The sequence below is a fragment of the Amblyomma mixtum genome, chromosome 2 (genome assembly GCF_055824585.1).
Source record: "Amblyomma mixtum isolate Tamu chromosome 2, ASM5582458v1, whole genome shotgun sequence".
In the NCBI taxonomy this organism is placed as follows: domain Eukaryota; kingdom Metazoa; phylum Arthropoda; class Arachnida; order Ixodida; family Ixodidae; genus Amblyomma; species Amblyomma mixtum.
Genome location: NC_143013.1, coordinates 320,420,731 through 320,435,168, shown reverse-complemented (window position 1 = coordinate 320,435,168; position 14,438 = coordinate 320,420,731). Strand labels below are relative to the sequence as shown.

The following is a 14,438-nucleotide window of genomic DNA, read 5'->3' as shown; positions in this document are numbered from 1 at the left end:
GGCGATCCAGAGCACTTTTTCTTGCTCCGCGAATCTAAAAGCGGGTTTCAACGGATGATTTTGATTCACATCCGGAGTTTCTATTCGATGTCCCGACCACCGCGGCAGATTTCACGTTGTTTCGCGGATTCTTTGCGATGCTCCTGATCGCCGAATGAAATACATACGCCATTAGTGTTAACGCGAACACCCTGTTTCACGTTCACAGCCACGCAGGCAAGGCGTGAAAGGAAGTAAGCTTCTTTGCTGCCCGCCTTTCACAGGTACGAAGCAATTGTTTCGACAACTGCCTGTCTTGGCAGAAAGCTCCCGCACTATTCAATTCAATTTCGCAGCTTTTTTAAAAAGATACAAAAACGCGAGGGCAAGAAAACAAAAAGCTGCTGATTAGCAGCTTGACGAGGTTGCTGCTCTTATATATATTTGACAGGTTGAACAGCACTGACATACAGCTTGTCAAAGAAACAATGATGGCTGTTTAATAAAAACTTCTTTTTTGGCTAGGTGATGCATTTGGAGTCTAAGAAAAAATAGCAGCGCTGAAGCATGCAACCACACAGCGCTTCCGTTCTGTTTTGTCTTCTTTTGTTTCATGCTTTAGCGTTGCCATTTTTCTTAAATTCAATTAAAGATGTCTGGAGGAAAAGCAGAGCAGATCACTTATACATATGTTGTAGACACACTCATTGCACACAGTCAAGCTCACTATTATTCACAGGCGTACAAGGGGACATATTACAAGCAATATTCCTTGTAATATGTTGCACAGTGCAAAGCTACCCACACACTTCACATGTCATGTTACCATAACGCACATCATAAAAAAACGCACTACGTTCACTGTGCCGTAGCCTCACGGCAGAGGAAAAAAAAACAGAGTTACTTAAGACTCCATGGAATTATATGTGCGAGAAACCGTATGAAGCCACCGTTAAATGCAGGACTCGGAAATTATCGACACAACCGCAGCAAATTGGCATTGACGACCGGAAGTTAGTCACACTACTAGGTTGAGTTGCAAGCTCTGTGGTGTATCCTCTAAATTACTTAACAGTTTTGGAAGATGAATTGCTACGCTGTTGCACCCTTGGTTCGTTCTAGACAGTGGCAGGGCCCAACTTCCTCTCTGCCTGATGTCGTATGGAAGGTGCGGGTTTTTTGTCAGGTCGCACAGTTTGCGAAAGTAGTTTTGAGAATTTTTTAAGCTGTGTTGGCATGTTAGCAAAAGGCTGAATTTGTATATGTGCATTACAGGAAGAATATCAAGAAGTGGAAATCATTCGCCGGTGTGGGCGTCGTACGAAACATTTTAGACGTGGCGGATAACTTTGTTTTGTATAATAAATAGTTTCTGAAAATTGTTTCGGGAGGTTGTTTCCCATGCAAGGCACCAATAATTTAGATGAGGAGAGGATAGGGCGTTATACAATAAAACGTTAATTCTTGTAGGAATCGTGTAACGAAGTCGAGATAGTATACCGCAAGACTTCGCGAGGTTTTTACTTAGACGGTCTACATGAGCGTCCCATGTTAAGTGTTAATTAAAAATCGCTCCCAAGATTTTTGGGGTCTAGCCTATCATTTGCAAGGTATAAGTTCATGTCAAAGTTTACAGCCTTTTGTAATGGTGCGAATAAAACGGCCTTTGTTTTTTATGTGTTTATTTCTAGCGAGTTAATCGTACTCCAATCAGACAACAAAGCAAGCGTAGTATTGGCTAGCCGTCCAAGTTCTATGACATTTTTTGGCTGTAGTAAGATACTTGCGTCATCTGCGTAAAGTATGAAATGTGTGTTGTCATTGATGTTAATTCTATCGTTTACGTATGGGTTGAATAATGCCGAACCTAAAATGCTACCTTGCGCTAGCCCCGCTGCTAAGCTTTCCAGAAATTAAAGTTCTTCACCAATGGCAACGCTCTGTTTCCGATGCTGTAGGTATTAATTATTTTAAATGTGTCAGAGGGACGCCGCGAAATCCATTGTGGTGCAATTTAGTGAACAATGTGGAGTGATCAATACTTTCTAAACCTTTCGACAAGTCTACAGATAAGCCTAGAGTTAAAATACTCTAGTAGTAAGCGCCAAAAATGAGGCGCCAAAAATGAGGACCAAAAGGAGAGAAGACACAACCCGAGCGCTTTTTCGCAACTAAAACTTTAATGGAAGAACACATGATATATACACCCATCTCGAGAAGAAAATCAAAGGAACATACATGATAATGTCAAGAAAAACCTTAGAGGGCGATACATCTGAAGAGTGCTCGGTAACATAAATGGTGCAAAAACAGGAAACTTCATGGTCACAATCACGAAGAGCAAACCCAATTACCCAAACGAAACAAAAAGAAACAAAAAAGGAGGGAAGGAAAGGATATTAATTCCACGTGTGGTCCAGGTATGCCAGCTCCTTTACTGTTAAGGAAATTGACGGTGCGCTTATGCATGTATTTCCCTGTCGCGAAATATAAAAAGCCTCCGTAATTTCGCGCTCGAGTTGTTCTTTATGATGTGAAAGAATTTCAGCTTGCGCATAAAGGGGACTGCATTTTTTCTTGCACTCTGGCCCACATTCCGGCACACAATTCGGCTTACACTCTTTACATCCCTGGCAATGGTCCACCAAATGCGAGGACTTCGACCCAGAGAGCGATTTCTCGTGTCCTTTTAGCCGCACGTTTACACAACGTCCTGTCTGACCTATGTAGGTCTTGCCACAGGAAACAGGCAGTTCATACACCACACCCGTTTTGCACGGGATGAATCCCGATGTATGGCATGTCTTGGACCTTTTCTTTTTTTTTTATTTCGTCCTCTTTGGTTCTCTATTGTTCTGCTTACTAGGCCGCACTCTTTCTTGAGCTTGTTTGGAGCCGAGAAGATTACCTGTACGCCATAGCGCCTGGCCACGTTGCCAAGGTTGTGCGAAAGTTGATGCTTATATGGTCTCACCACTTTTTTTTTTATCTTCTCGTCCTTTTCTCTCTTCGAACCCATTCAATATTGACTTCTTCTGAATGAGCAAAGTTAACTCAGATGACATTCCATTACGGAATCCGAAGTGGTGTGGTGATATAGCGGAATATTTTTCGCAGAAGGCACTGACGCGCTTGCAAATAATTTTATTCTAGTCCTTTGAAAATGATAGGTAGAGCCGAGAGGGAGCGATAGTTCGAGAGCTCACTTCTATTGCCTGTTTTGAAAAGAACTGTCACTTTGGCAAGCTGCTTGCTTTCGGGGAATATTCCTGCAGAGAGGCAAACGTTATTTATATGCGTAAGTGCGGCACCAAGATGTCTAGAACAAATTTAACGGCCTAATCCGGAGGCCGTCGATATCACGTGTTTTCCTATTCCTAAGCGGCATGAAAACCGAATGAACCTCTTCTGGAGTTGTTGGGAAAAAACAGCGCTACTCACACTCGGAGAAACCAAGTATCGTGTTGACTGATTAGAACAAGCGCACTTGGCTAGATGTACAAAAAAAAAAGTCATTGTATATTTCTGCCAAGCCTTTAACTGGCTTGCTATTTGCTGTTGTTTCTAATTCTTTTTTCTTTGTGTGTACCACGATTCAGAAGTCGTTAAGTTTACGTCCTAATACATCGGTGCGAGGTTTGTTTGCGCTTAATATATTCTCGAAGTAAGTATTTTTAATGTTCCGTAAAAATTTTGCTACAAAGTGGCGGTATTTTTTGAATATGGACATATCTGGTCATTTTCTGGTTCCCAAAGATTCTGAATACGAAACATTTTTCTTCTCTACCATTCCCAGGCCCTCATTGGTGAGCCATGGCTTACGTATGTTACGATTTTTCGTAACCTTTCTGAACTTAAAACAGTCCTTGTATATACTGATCAGCATTGCCATAAACATGTTATGAGTGCCATCGGGATTGCTATTCTCAAAAATTCGACTCTATAGTCTTCGTTTTGAATTCGAGATCGAAGGGAATTTAGCGTTTTAAGGTTATTTCTTGTCCAATGTGCGACTCGCAGTGATTCGATGTTTTCAGTAGTTCAGTGTGCTTGCTAAACATATAAATTGGCAAGTGGTCGGTGATATGTGCCTCAACACCAGATGTTACACAGTCCTCCGTACTCTTTGTCATGAAAAGGTCAAGCAAACTTTCGGACATCGAAGTTATTTGTGGGGGTCTGTTATGACATTTTTGTACCGAAGCAAATGAAGAAGTGCTAATTGGGAACCAATAGATGTATGGTGCAGTAGGTTAAAGTTATCTCTAGAGTGACACAACTTATTCGTGCGTGCAAAATCTAGCAGTCTGTCTAAAAACCCCAAAAGCGCATCGATTTGACCATCAGGCGGACGGTACATAACAAACATGGATTCCTGGCACTGTACAATCAGAACTTAATTATCTGATGAGAGTCGGGTACCGCTCGACGAAGGGGGCGGGGGGTCAGTTAAACTTGACACACATATATCACTGCCGCTTCTTCGCACATTCAAAGGGGATTCTACGAAGAATATCTCAGGTACTTAAAGGGAAGCTGAAGTGTTTTTTTTTTTACTTTAGTCTACTCGACCAGATTCAAGCCTCAAGGTAAAGTATGCCAAGTATTTTTTTACACCAGCATTTTAAACGATGCGATAATCGCCTATTAAGGGCGCGACATTCTTCAGGATTCTCCTCACCGCGTCGGAGATGCGCTGAGAAGCGCGGTCATGACGTAATTGTTGCCGAGACTTGAGATTTCCGCTGCCCTCGCCCACACTCGGTTGTGCATTGCCCGATGCCGGGATAAATGCTTCGTAGGGATTACCTTTGCTGCCGTTGCTATTTTTCCTCCAAGCAAACGCTTCTTGGAACTGTAGCGCCGCCGTACATCCCCTACCCGGCGGTGTGGCAAAGTCAGAACGCCGTCGCTGCTTTATTCTCCGATGACGTCACCATTTATAACACTGACACGAAACGATGTGGCATATTTTGGCTGCGAATTCCCCACATACCATCCCTTTAATTTGGTCAAATTAGGAAACCTTTTCGGGTTTTTCTTCACCAGCCAGCCTTTCATCGAGAAGCATTACGGTGCTTTCACCCTGCCAGTTTTTATTTTTTTTATTTATTTGGGAATACTGCAGAGTCGGCTGACTCCAAGCAGGAGTGGACACAAAAAAAAGAATGGCTGAGGCTTAGCTAAGGTTAAGCCTAGTCAGAAGCGAAGCATATTGATGGCTAGGCTTGGTAATACATGGCTTTCCTTGGTTGAATACTTGGTCATTTTAATACAACCACTAGAAGTGTAGCAAGGATTGCCGTGGCAGCTATATACGGGATCATCGGTGAATTCAATGCAGAGTGTACAACCGCTGCCCCAGCACCGGCTACAACAGCATTCTTGGCACCCATGGAAAGTACATTGGAAACACCCTTAGTTATTCCACCACCGCCACCATTCCCTATAGACTGTATTGATGTACCCCCAGCAGCAGCAGGCAGCGCCTCTGATGTGGAGCCTCCACCGCCGCGGCCGACCGCGAGAGCCGGCAGCCCATCTCTCCTCTGCTGTGACGTCATGTTGTCACATGGTCAGCCGCCGCGCCTCTGATGTGGAGCCTCCACCGCCGCGGCCGACCGCGCGAGCCGGCAACCCATCTCTCCTCTGCTGTGACGTCATGTTGTCACGTGGTGTCACGTGGTCACGCTAAAGGTCAATGGTAGCTCCACCGCCGCGCTCGACGGGCTGTTGTGCAGCTCTAGTAATATGCTTCGCATAAAACAAATACATGAATCAAGAATACAAGAATACAAGAATACACGAATACAAGAAACAATACAAGAATACAAGTACAGCTTCACCCCAGCATTTTCAGGTTTGTAACGAACTCTTGCGCACTGGGACTGTCGACAATATTCCTAGGTAATTTATTCCAAGCGCGTATGGTTCTCGGAAAAAATGAATACTTAAAGGTATCATTTAGGGGGCTATATTCACGAATCATTTTCCCGTTATCAAAACGCGAGCTTGTGCGTAGTGTGTGAGGGGTAATGAAATTATGATTGTTGATGTCTGTTATATTGTTATATATTAAATACAAGTATTTTAATCTGCATTCGGAACGCCTCGCTCGTAGTGTCTCGAGACCAAGATAATCAATCATTTCTGTCACGCTGTCAGTGCGTTTATATTTATTGCAAATGAATCTGGCCGCGGTTCTTTGAACCCTTTCTAATTTGGAAATATTTTTCTTTGTATAAGGGTCCCATAGACACGAGGCATACTGCAGACATGGCCGGACCAACGCTTTATAGGCTGCTAGTTTCACGTGCATGGGGGTTTTTGAAAGCTTGCGTCTAATAAACCAGAGAGATTTAAAGGCTTTGGTGCAGACTGTATTAATATGAAAATCCCAACTCAGATTGTGTGTAATAGTAACTCCGAGGTATTTAACAGACTGCGATTCCTTAAGTGCAGTGCCATTTACAGAATAAGAATGTTGTAAAACGGTTTTGTTCCTGGATATGCGGAGGACTAAGCACTTATCAGCATTTAAAAACATGTTCAATTTGTGCACCAACCTGAAACGTCAGCAAGGGCTTTGTTAAGTTTAATTTGGTCAGTTGCACATATAACCGAGGTGTAAAGAACGCAGTCATCTGCGAAAAGCTTTATCTTAAAGGGACAGTGAGGAGAGCACTATTAATATTTTTTTATAGCAAAATCCGATAGTTCGGCATGTCATGGCTTTGTTGCCACTTGGCCAGCAGCGAAAGATGCATTTATTTCTAAGAAATTTGGATTCGAAGTTGGAAAAGTTTTTCCCGCCGCTCTGATTCAAACTTGGGATTCTCCTATGACGACACAGGACTAAGCGACGTGAAACATGACGTGAACATGACGTAACGCAGACTCCGTGATTTCTGGCGGCCAGCAGTGCGGCCTAGCAGCAGCCGAAAAGAAAGCTACCGCCGGCCGCACGTTGAAGGCATCTATCGGCTATTGCGGCCGTCGCTACAGTCGCTTCGCTTACGTTTGCACTGGCGTTTTGCCAGCGTTACGATGGATCTCGTTCTCGAAGTCGTCAACGAAGTTCTCGCAAATACATACCGTGTACCTTGTTACCACTAGCGGAATACCGGGAGCCAGCCTCACGCCGGTGAGCAGGCGCTGATTGGTCCCGATGCTTCAGGCGCGCGCGTAGATAGATAGATAGATAGATACTTGAGGCCGTACCCTTTGTAACGGGCGGGCACCACTAAAGAGAGCACCCAGACCAAAAAACAAAAAAAAAACAAAAAAACGAGATCAAATCGCACAAGAAAGGAGAGAAAAAAACATTAAAAAAAAAAGCAAAGTTCAAAGCAAGGAGTTCGCTCATCGACCGCGTTCACATCCGACTTTGCGGTTTCGCGCGGTTAGACACAGTGCGCCACCAAAGAGTCAGTCGACGCTTGGTTCGCAGCACACCCTCGCTCTTATGCCTGGAGTTGTCTCCCTCGTCGTCCACCGCAGGATCGTGAAAGCCGAGCGCCTGAGGGAATGTGGTGCCCTCTGTCGGCATCGGATGGAGTCTCTGGCACGACATCACCAGGTGCTCGATGGTCTCCTCCACATCTCCACACGCTCGGCATAGTGCTGCCTGTGCTTCTGATGTTGCATCGAAGCGACGGCGGTACACCAGTGTCCGCAGCGCTCCGGCCCGGGCCTCAAACAGCAGTGTGCTACCAAGGCCGTTGTCAAAGATCTTTTCGGGTCCGATGCTGTTCTTGCACTCGCGGTACACAGCCAGTGTCGGTTTTTCAGCGAGCGCCTGCAGCCACTGCTTATTCTCCAGCTCTTGGACCCGTCTCCTTGCCTCCTGTTTCCACGCCGTTGCTGATTCGGCATTTATGGGTGTCTGGAAAAGGCCATACTTGCCTTCTATCCGGTGGAGGCGCTTCACCCATGTAGTGCGTAGGCATGTCGCAGCGAGATATTCAAAGACCCGCCTAGCCCATCGGTCGCGGCTCATGAACTGGAGTCGACCGCGGTACTCTAGCTTGCTGCATGCCTCCCTTGCCTCAAAACTAGACCATCCAAGGTCGCCTTGGATGGCTGCATTGGCCACCCGTCCATGACAACCGACTGCAGTGCGGCGGACCTCTGTCTGTCTGCGCTCTAGCCAATTCCTGTTGGCTGATGGGAGGCAGACCACCGCGTTGGCGAACGTGAGTCCTGGTACGTGCGCGAGCTTCCAGAGGTCGCGGACCATAGTGTACTGATGGCACCCCCACAGGCACCGACGTCTGAGGATGCATTGCGCTCGGAGTGCAGACTGACGGACCTTGGCCTCGTGCAGCCTGAACATGTCAGTCTCAGCGCACAAATTTATGCCCAGGTATTTGTACGATGTGTCGACTGTCAGGGGCTCTTCGTTCAGCATCAGCAACAGCTGATCAGTCGCCTCGCCCGCCAGCTGAACAACCATGCATTTTCGTTGGTTGAACTTGAGTCCAAGGCTTCGCAGCTCCACGGCACAAACGTCCAGCATTTTCTGTACATCCTGTGGTGTTTCTCCCATAATTACTATGTCATCAGCAAAGGCAAGACCCGGCAGTCGGCTGGAGTTGTCAATTCCTCTGGTGCTGTACTTAAGGCCGAATCCCAGGTTGGCCTGTAGAAGTGCCTTTTCCAGTCCGCACACATACAGCAGGTAGAGGAGGGGAGACAAAGGGCATCCCTGCCGAAGCCCTTTGTGCACGCAGACCCGCTCCGATTGCACATTGCCAAATAAGGCTGTGACTGCATTTTCCCGGTACAACCTCTTTATCGTATCGAGGAGTGGAGGTGCCACCCCCAGAGTACCAAGGCGGTGGAAGAGAGCTTCGTGCGGAACGTTGTCATATGCCTTTTCGACATCCAGAAAGCAGCAGACGAGACTCCTGCCCTCCTTCCTGGCGATGTCTATGCAGCTGGTGAGTACGAAGAGGTTGTCTTCTAGCCTCCTGCCCGGACGAAACCCATTCTGCAGCTCCGTTAAGACGTGGGCTGATTCAGCCCATCCACTGATCCAGGCTTTCAACACTTGCATAAAAACTCGGTACACCACGCTGGTGACCGTGAGGGCCCGGTAGTCGCCGATATGAGCAGCATTGCCGCCGTGCTTCAGCAGGAGCACCACCCTGCCATTGTGCCAGTCCTCGGGTATGTCTCCGCCGTTGATAATGGTGGTAAACAAATCGGCAAGCTGTTCCCTCGAGTTTGGACCGAGTAGTTTTAGTAGGCGAGCTGGTATTCCATCGGGTCCCGTGGCCGTGCAAGCGCTGATGCGGCCCAGTGCCCGATTCATGCCTGGCAGTGCGACCTCCCATGTGATGTCCGGTTGGTCCTGGGGTGGAGCTGAGGACAATGTCTTCTCAAGCTTGTGCTCAGGCGTGTGGGCTGGTGGCCCATAGAGGGCTGACAAGTAGTCAGTGACGTGCTGTTGCAGGTCGGTGATGGGCAGTCCTGTAGCACTATCCACCATTTCTATTGGCCCCTCCCTTTTCCTGTCCAGTGAGTTGACATACCGCCAGAACCTCTGAGCTGCCGACTTGCCCTCTGCCCGCAGTTCTTGCATTTGTTTGATATTTGCGGCCGCCAGCTTTGCCTGCACCAATGACTGCATCTGATGTTTGCGCTGCAGGTACCTGTCCCATGTCGCTGCTGCTGCCTCAGGGTCCTTATCTTTCACCGCCCTGCGGTGGGCGCGGTTCGCGTCCCTGCGCGCTTGCCATGCCTCTGCCACCTGCCTGTCCCACCATGGCTTCTTGTAGGCTTGCCCATGTCCCTTGTGGACCATGTGTGAGCGCATTATCGAACGCAGGGCTTCCATGTATTCGTCGTATGTAGCGGCTCCGATCCGCCTCTGGCTCTCTTCAAATTCCTTGGCGACGACCTCCATCTGTCTTACCGGAAGGTAGAGAGCTTTCGACCGTCGCGGTCGAGTCTTCCGACGTTGTTTACGGCTGAAGTCCAGACGCAGGCGATTATGGTCGCTGCCCATGCTAACCAGGCCCTCTTCATCAATGTCGAGGTGCTGCAGAAGGCTCAGTAAACGAGGGGATAGCAGCGCATAGTCAATACATGTTGCACTGTTTCTGGCGCACCACGTATACTGGCCGTCGCATCTCGGGTCCAGATTGGCGATGTTGAGCTGGAGCTGTTCCGCCAGCCGGATGAGGAGGTCACCGTTCGCGTCAGTGTAACCGTCAAGCTCGGAGAGGTGGCCGTTGAAGTCCCCAAGAATGATCACCTCCCTGTCAATTGCAACCAGGCGGGCGTCTCTGCACACGCACTCCACTAAACCATGGTTATTGTCGGGACGACTGCTGCGGACGGAAATATATACCACGCATAGCGCTGTGGGGACCCCGAGAAGATCACCTACCACCCATAAGTGGTCACTGCACCCATCGTCATGCCCCACACGATCACTGCACTCTTGCGCCTGCCACTCCAACTCACGGCGCCACATCACTCCCACACATCCACCTTTCCGGCTTTCACCCAATCTGTTCTTGCCCGCCCAACACCAGCTCGGGTCGATGGGAGGCTCCTCGAGGTCGCGGAGGTGGGTTTCGGCCACCGCGTATACGGATATTTCCTCTGTGCGAAGCGCGTTGTACAGTTCCGCCCACTTTTGTTCTCGTCGAGCGCCGTGAAGGTTCAGAAAACCGACTCTGAAGCTTCTTTGCTTCTTGCACCGAGGTGCTGGGCGGCGACGCTGCTGCTCGCACCTTACTGCGCTTGCCGCGGCAACTGTTGCAGGATGTGGTGTCGGACGAGGTCGCCAACCATACGGAAAAGGTCTCCGGGCGCTCCCCCCGGGTGAGCCAATCGCGGGACGTGCAGCGTCGCCTGGAGAGGGGCTGGGCCACCGTGCGATGTCATCACGTTGCTCCGCATCGTGCCCAGGTGCCATGGGGCCGCCGCCGGCGGCAGCTGCGGCCCGGGGTGCAGCTGCTCCCAGTACATCGGTTGGGCCCATGGTGAAGGCGCCTGTGTCAGGCCTGTCCTTATTTCGGAGCTCGCCCACGCTTCTGGCTCTGCTGGGGCTGGTTCCGCTGTCCCTACCGCGTCGGCTGGTTTCCTTCCGGCCAGTTCCGCTTGTCCACGGGGGGTCTCTTTTCCTGGGGCCGGTGTTTTCGGATGCAGTCGGTTGGGTCGTCCGCTCCGAGGCTCCCGCCTCCACCCTAAAAAAGGTCGAGCCGCGAGTGCCACTTCTTTCGCTGCTTGGCGAGCTGTGGCAGCCAGGTAGTGTACGCCATCCTGCGCCATCTGTTCGTCGCTCTCCAAGAGCTTGGAGAAGTCAACGAACACTGCATTCCCCGAGGCGCACAGCTTCCTCAGCTGTGTGTTGAGGAGCATTGCCTTCGCCCGTGGCTCTTTTCCCCGTGTTCTCACTTCGGGGACGGAACATATTGCCATCTTCTGGGCATAGGGGGCGAAAAGCTGCCTGACTGATTTGACGACCGCTTCCGGCTGGGCACCTTGGATCACATCCGCCACACCTGCGTGCAAGATTAGCAGCTGCAGGTTGTGTCCGGGCTCACTGTGAAGCTGAGTGAGCCTCCGGTGCACATCGGCTACAGTCGCATGGCGGCCATAGACGCATTCCACCCTCATACCCTTTCCCAGTTGCCGTCGTAGTGCCCTGGCTATTCGTGGTGCATTTCCATCACCAACGACCCACACTTCTCGTGGGGAGTCGGGTAGAACATGCCTCTCGTTGGGTTCCCGAACCGAGTCGGCGTCCTCTCTGCGGAGATGTCTCTCGCTGTCGCCCCGCTGGCCGGATTTCTGGGCTCTTTTATCCTTCTTCGCCGGTTTGCCGGCTCTCTCTGGTCGATATGAGGTGCCCCCGCTGGGCGAGGCCTGGTCGTGCTCATTACCCGCCACTATGCCATTCGTTTGGACGCCAGCATCCACAACCCCAGGCCTTTCTGTGGTCGGTGTAAGTGGGTTGAGCTCGCCTTGCGGTTTCCTTCGCACCTCTGGCTCCTCTTGAACCTCCCTATCTGTCGTGGGTGATTCTGAGGAGTTATCGATGTGCAGCGAGCCGGAGGTATCGTCCCTGTGTGGAGGTCTGCCTGGAGGTACTAGGAGTTGGTCCTGCTGTTGGAGTTGCTCCTTCATCTGCAAGATGACACACTTCAGCGCCTCCATCTCTGCGTTCGCATCCAGTACCTCTTTGTGCAACCCCTCCATCATGATGCATTGTTTGCAAACGAAGGGGCTCGCCGTCGCCGTTTTCAGGTCTTGAAACCCAGTCTCCTCCAGATAAGCCCACCTCCCACACTTGTCACACTGCACCTGGTCTTCGTCCGTTTGTTGTCGCCTCTTCACTCCCTTCGCCATGACGTTCCAGGAATTTCTGCAGGGGAGAACCGGGCGAGGGAGAGACTGGTCGGACGGGAGAGCCGCTCGGTGAGGGGGGGGGGGGGGGGGGGGGAGGGGGTTACTTCCTTGCACGTTGCCTTCCCTCCGTGAAATGACGATGGAGGCGCTTAGGCCTACGTACACTTTGCGACGAAAATCCAGGCTTCGGGGTTGATCAGCAGATGATGGTGAGCTTGTCGCAGATGCCAGCACGGCGCTTGGACTTGACGACCCTCACACATTGCTCGCGAGCTTCCCCCATTGCTTTCGAACTTCGCGCCGTATCCAAGGAGCAACACGCCACACGTAGCCACACGCACACAGCTGCCGGGCACGTGGTGCCATCTGGCGACGTCAAGAAGATTTGCGCATGCATTGGCTGCGTCTAAGTGATTTGTGGCTTCTCGTGTTCTAGTGTTGCTAGAACCATTGGTTCTAGCAACACTGTTTTGTCCTATGACCTCATCACGCTTGTACTTGCGAGTTTGGCCTGTGGCGGCGATACCTGTATTTTGGTTCTTGCTCTTTTCTACGTTACAAGAGCTTTGTTGTATGAGTGGCGTTTTTGTAATCAGAAGCTGGTATTCTGTCGATACAAGCCAACTTCAATTTCTCCTCAGTGTCCCTTTAACGTCACTGTGTATGACTTTTACGATGTCATTAACATAAATAAGGAACAAAATCGGTCCCAGAACCGAGCCTTGTGGCACCCCTGATGTCACCTGCAGTGCCTCCGAGCAGTACTTGTCAACTTGGACGTACTGATACCTGTTTTCTAGGTAAGCCCTAATGAACTCGATAAGTCTGCTATTTATTCCCATGTCGTAAAGTTTCTGTAATAATTTATTATGTGGCACTTTATCAAATGCTTTCGCATAGTCTAAAAATATAGCATCAATCTGTTCTTTGTTATTAATCGCGAGTGAAAAATCATGGCATGCACTAAGGAGCTGCGTTACAGTCGACAAACCACGCCGAAACCCGTGCTGTGCGTCTGATAACAGTTTGTTTTCTTCGAGAAATACGGTCAAGTGTCGGCAGATTATATGTTCCAATATTTTGCAACTAGTTGAGGTCAAGGAAATTGGACGGTAGTTGGATACACTGAGGCGATCAGTTGACTTGAATATGGGAATGATACGAGCCCCCCTTCAGTCTGTCGGAAGAGAACACTGTGCTAGTGACGCGTTAAAAATGAGGAACAAGTAATGCGAAATCCATTCCGCGTAACGGTGCAGGAAAACTGTAGGAATGTTATCGAGGCTGTCGGCTTTTTTAGCGTCAAGGTTAAGGAGCAAGCTTAAAATACCTTCCCGACTCACAATGATATCAGGCATAGAAGAAAAATACCCAGCAGGCTCGGTAACAAGATGACTATCCTTCTGGGCGTATACGGATTGAAAGTACCTGTTAAATTCATTTGCTATCGCACGATGCTGCTCGAGGTAGCGTTCGATCGTTATACTTGCAGGAATGCCGAGCTGCATTCCCCTGACAACTTTGACCTGACAACTTTTTGCGCCGCCGCAAAAATATGGCGACATCCGGCACAGATGAAATGTTCCAACCTGCATTCGCACTTCAGTCAGCGTGACCGAAAGGGAATCTGTGATGAGAAACATGCCTGGTTTAATTGATCAAAGGAAGCCTGCACGAATGCTTGCACGCCGACTAGCAATTGCTCCTCTGTGCACGAATAAATGCTAACTGCCGAGCTCCCAATTCGAATTTTCTCATATTTCCCTTTTTCGTCGGGACGCAAAGAAAAAAAATTGGGAGAAAAAGGAATAGTGCGGTCGCCTGCTCAATCGCTGGTGACAGCGTTCGAAAAGGGTTAGTGCTAGAACATTACGGCAGGCTTATTCGCAGCAGGGCACGCGGGGCTTATGTTTCGGCGTAGGCGTAAGAGCACACAGGTCCTCTACGTCCACCGCGTGCCTTAGGCATTGAAAGCACTCCGGCCGTGTCAAGAGCTGGGCCTGTACAGATCATACGAGGCGCGCAGTTACTCGGCAGCCTACACAGTTCGTATAGGGGCGAACGGGCTAGTTTAGCAAGCCGCCGCGATGGCT

The 14,438-nt window shown here is 49.5% G+C and overlaps 1 protein-coding gene across 2 annotated transcripts in view; it reads left to right on the top strand.

Annotated features, from left to right (window-relative positions):
- Positions 1-14,438, top strand: part of LOC149365148 (dorsal-ventral patterning protein Sog-like) — a 396,279-nt gene that overhangs the window by 308,454 nt on the left and 73,387 nt on the right. The window lies entirely within an intron of this gene.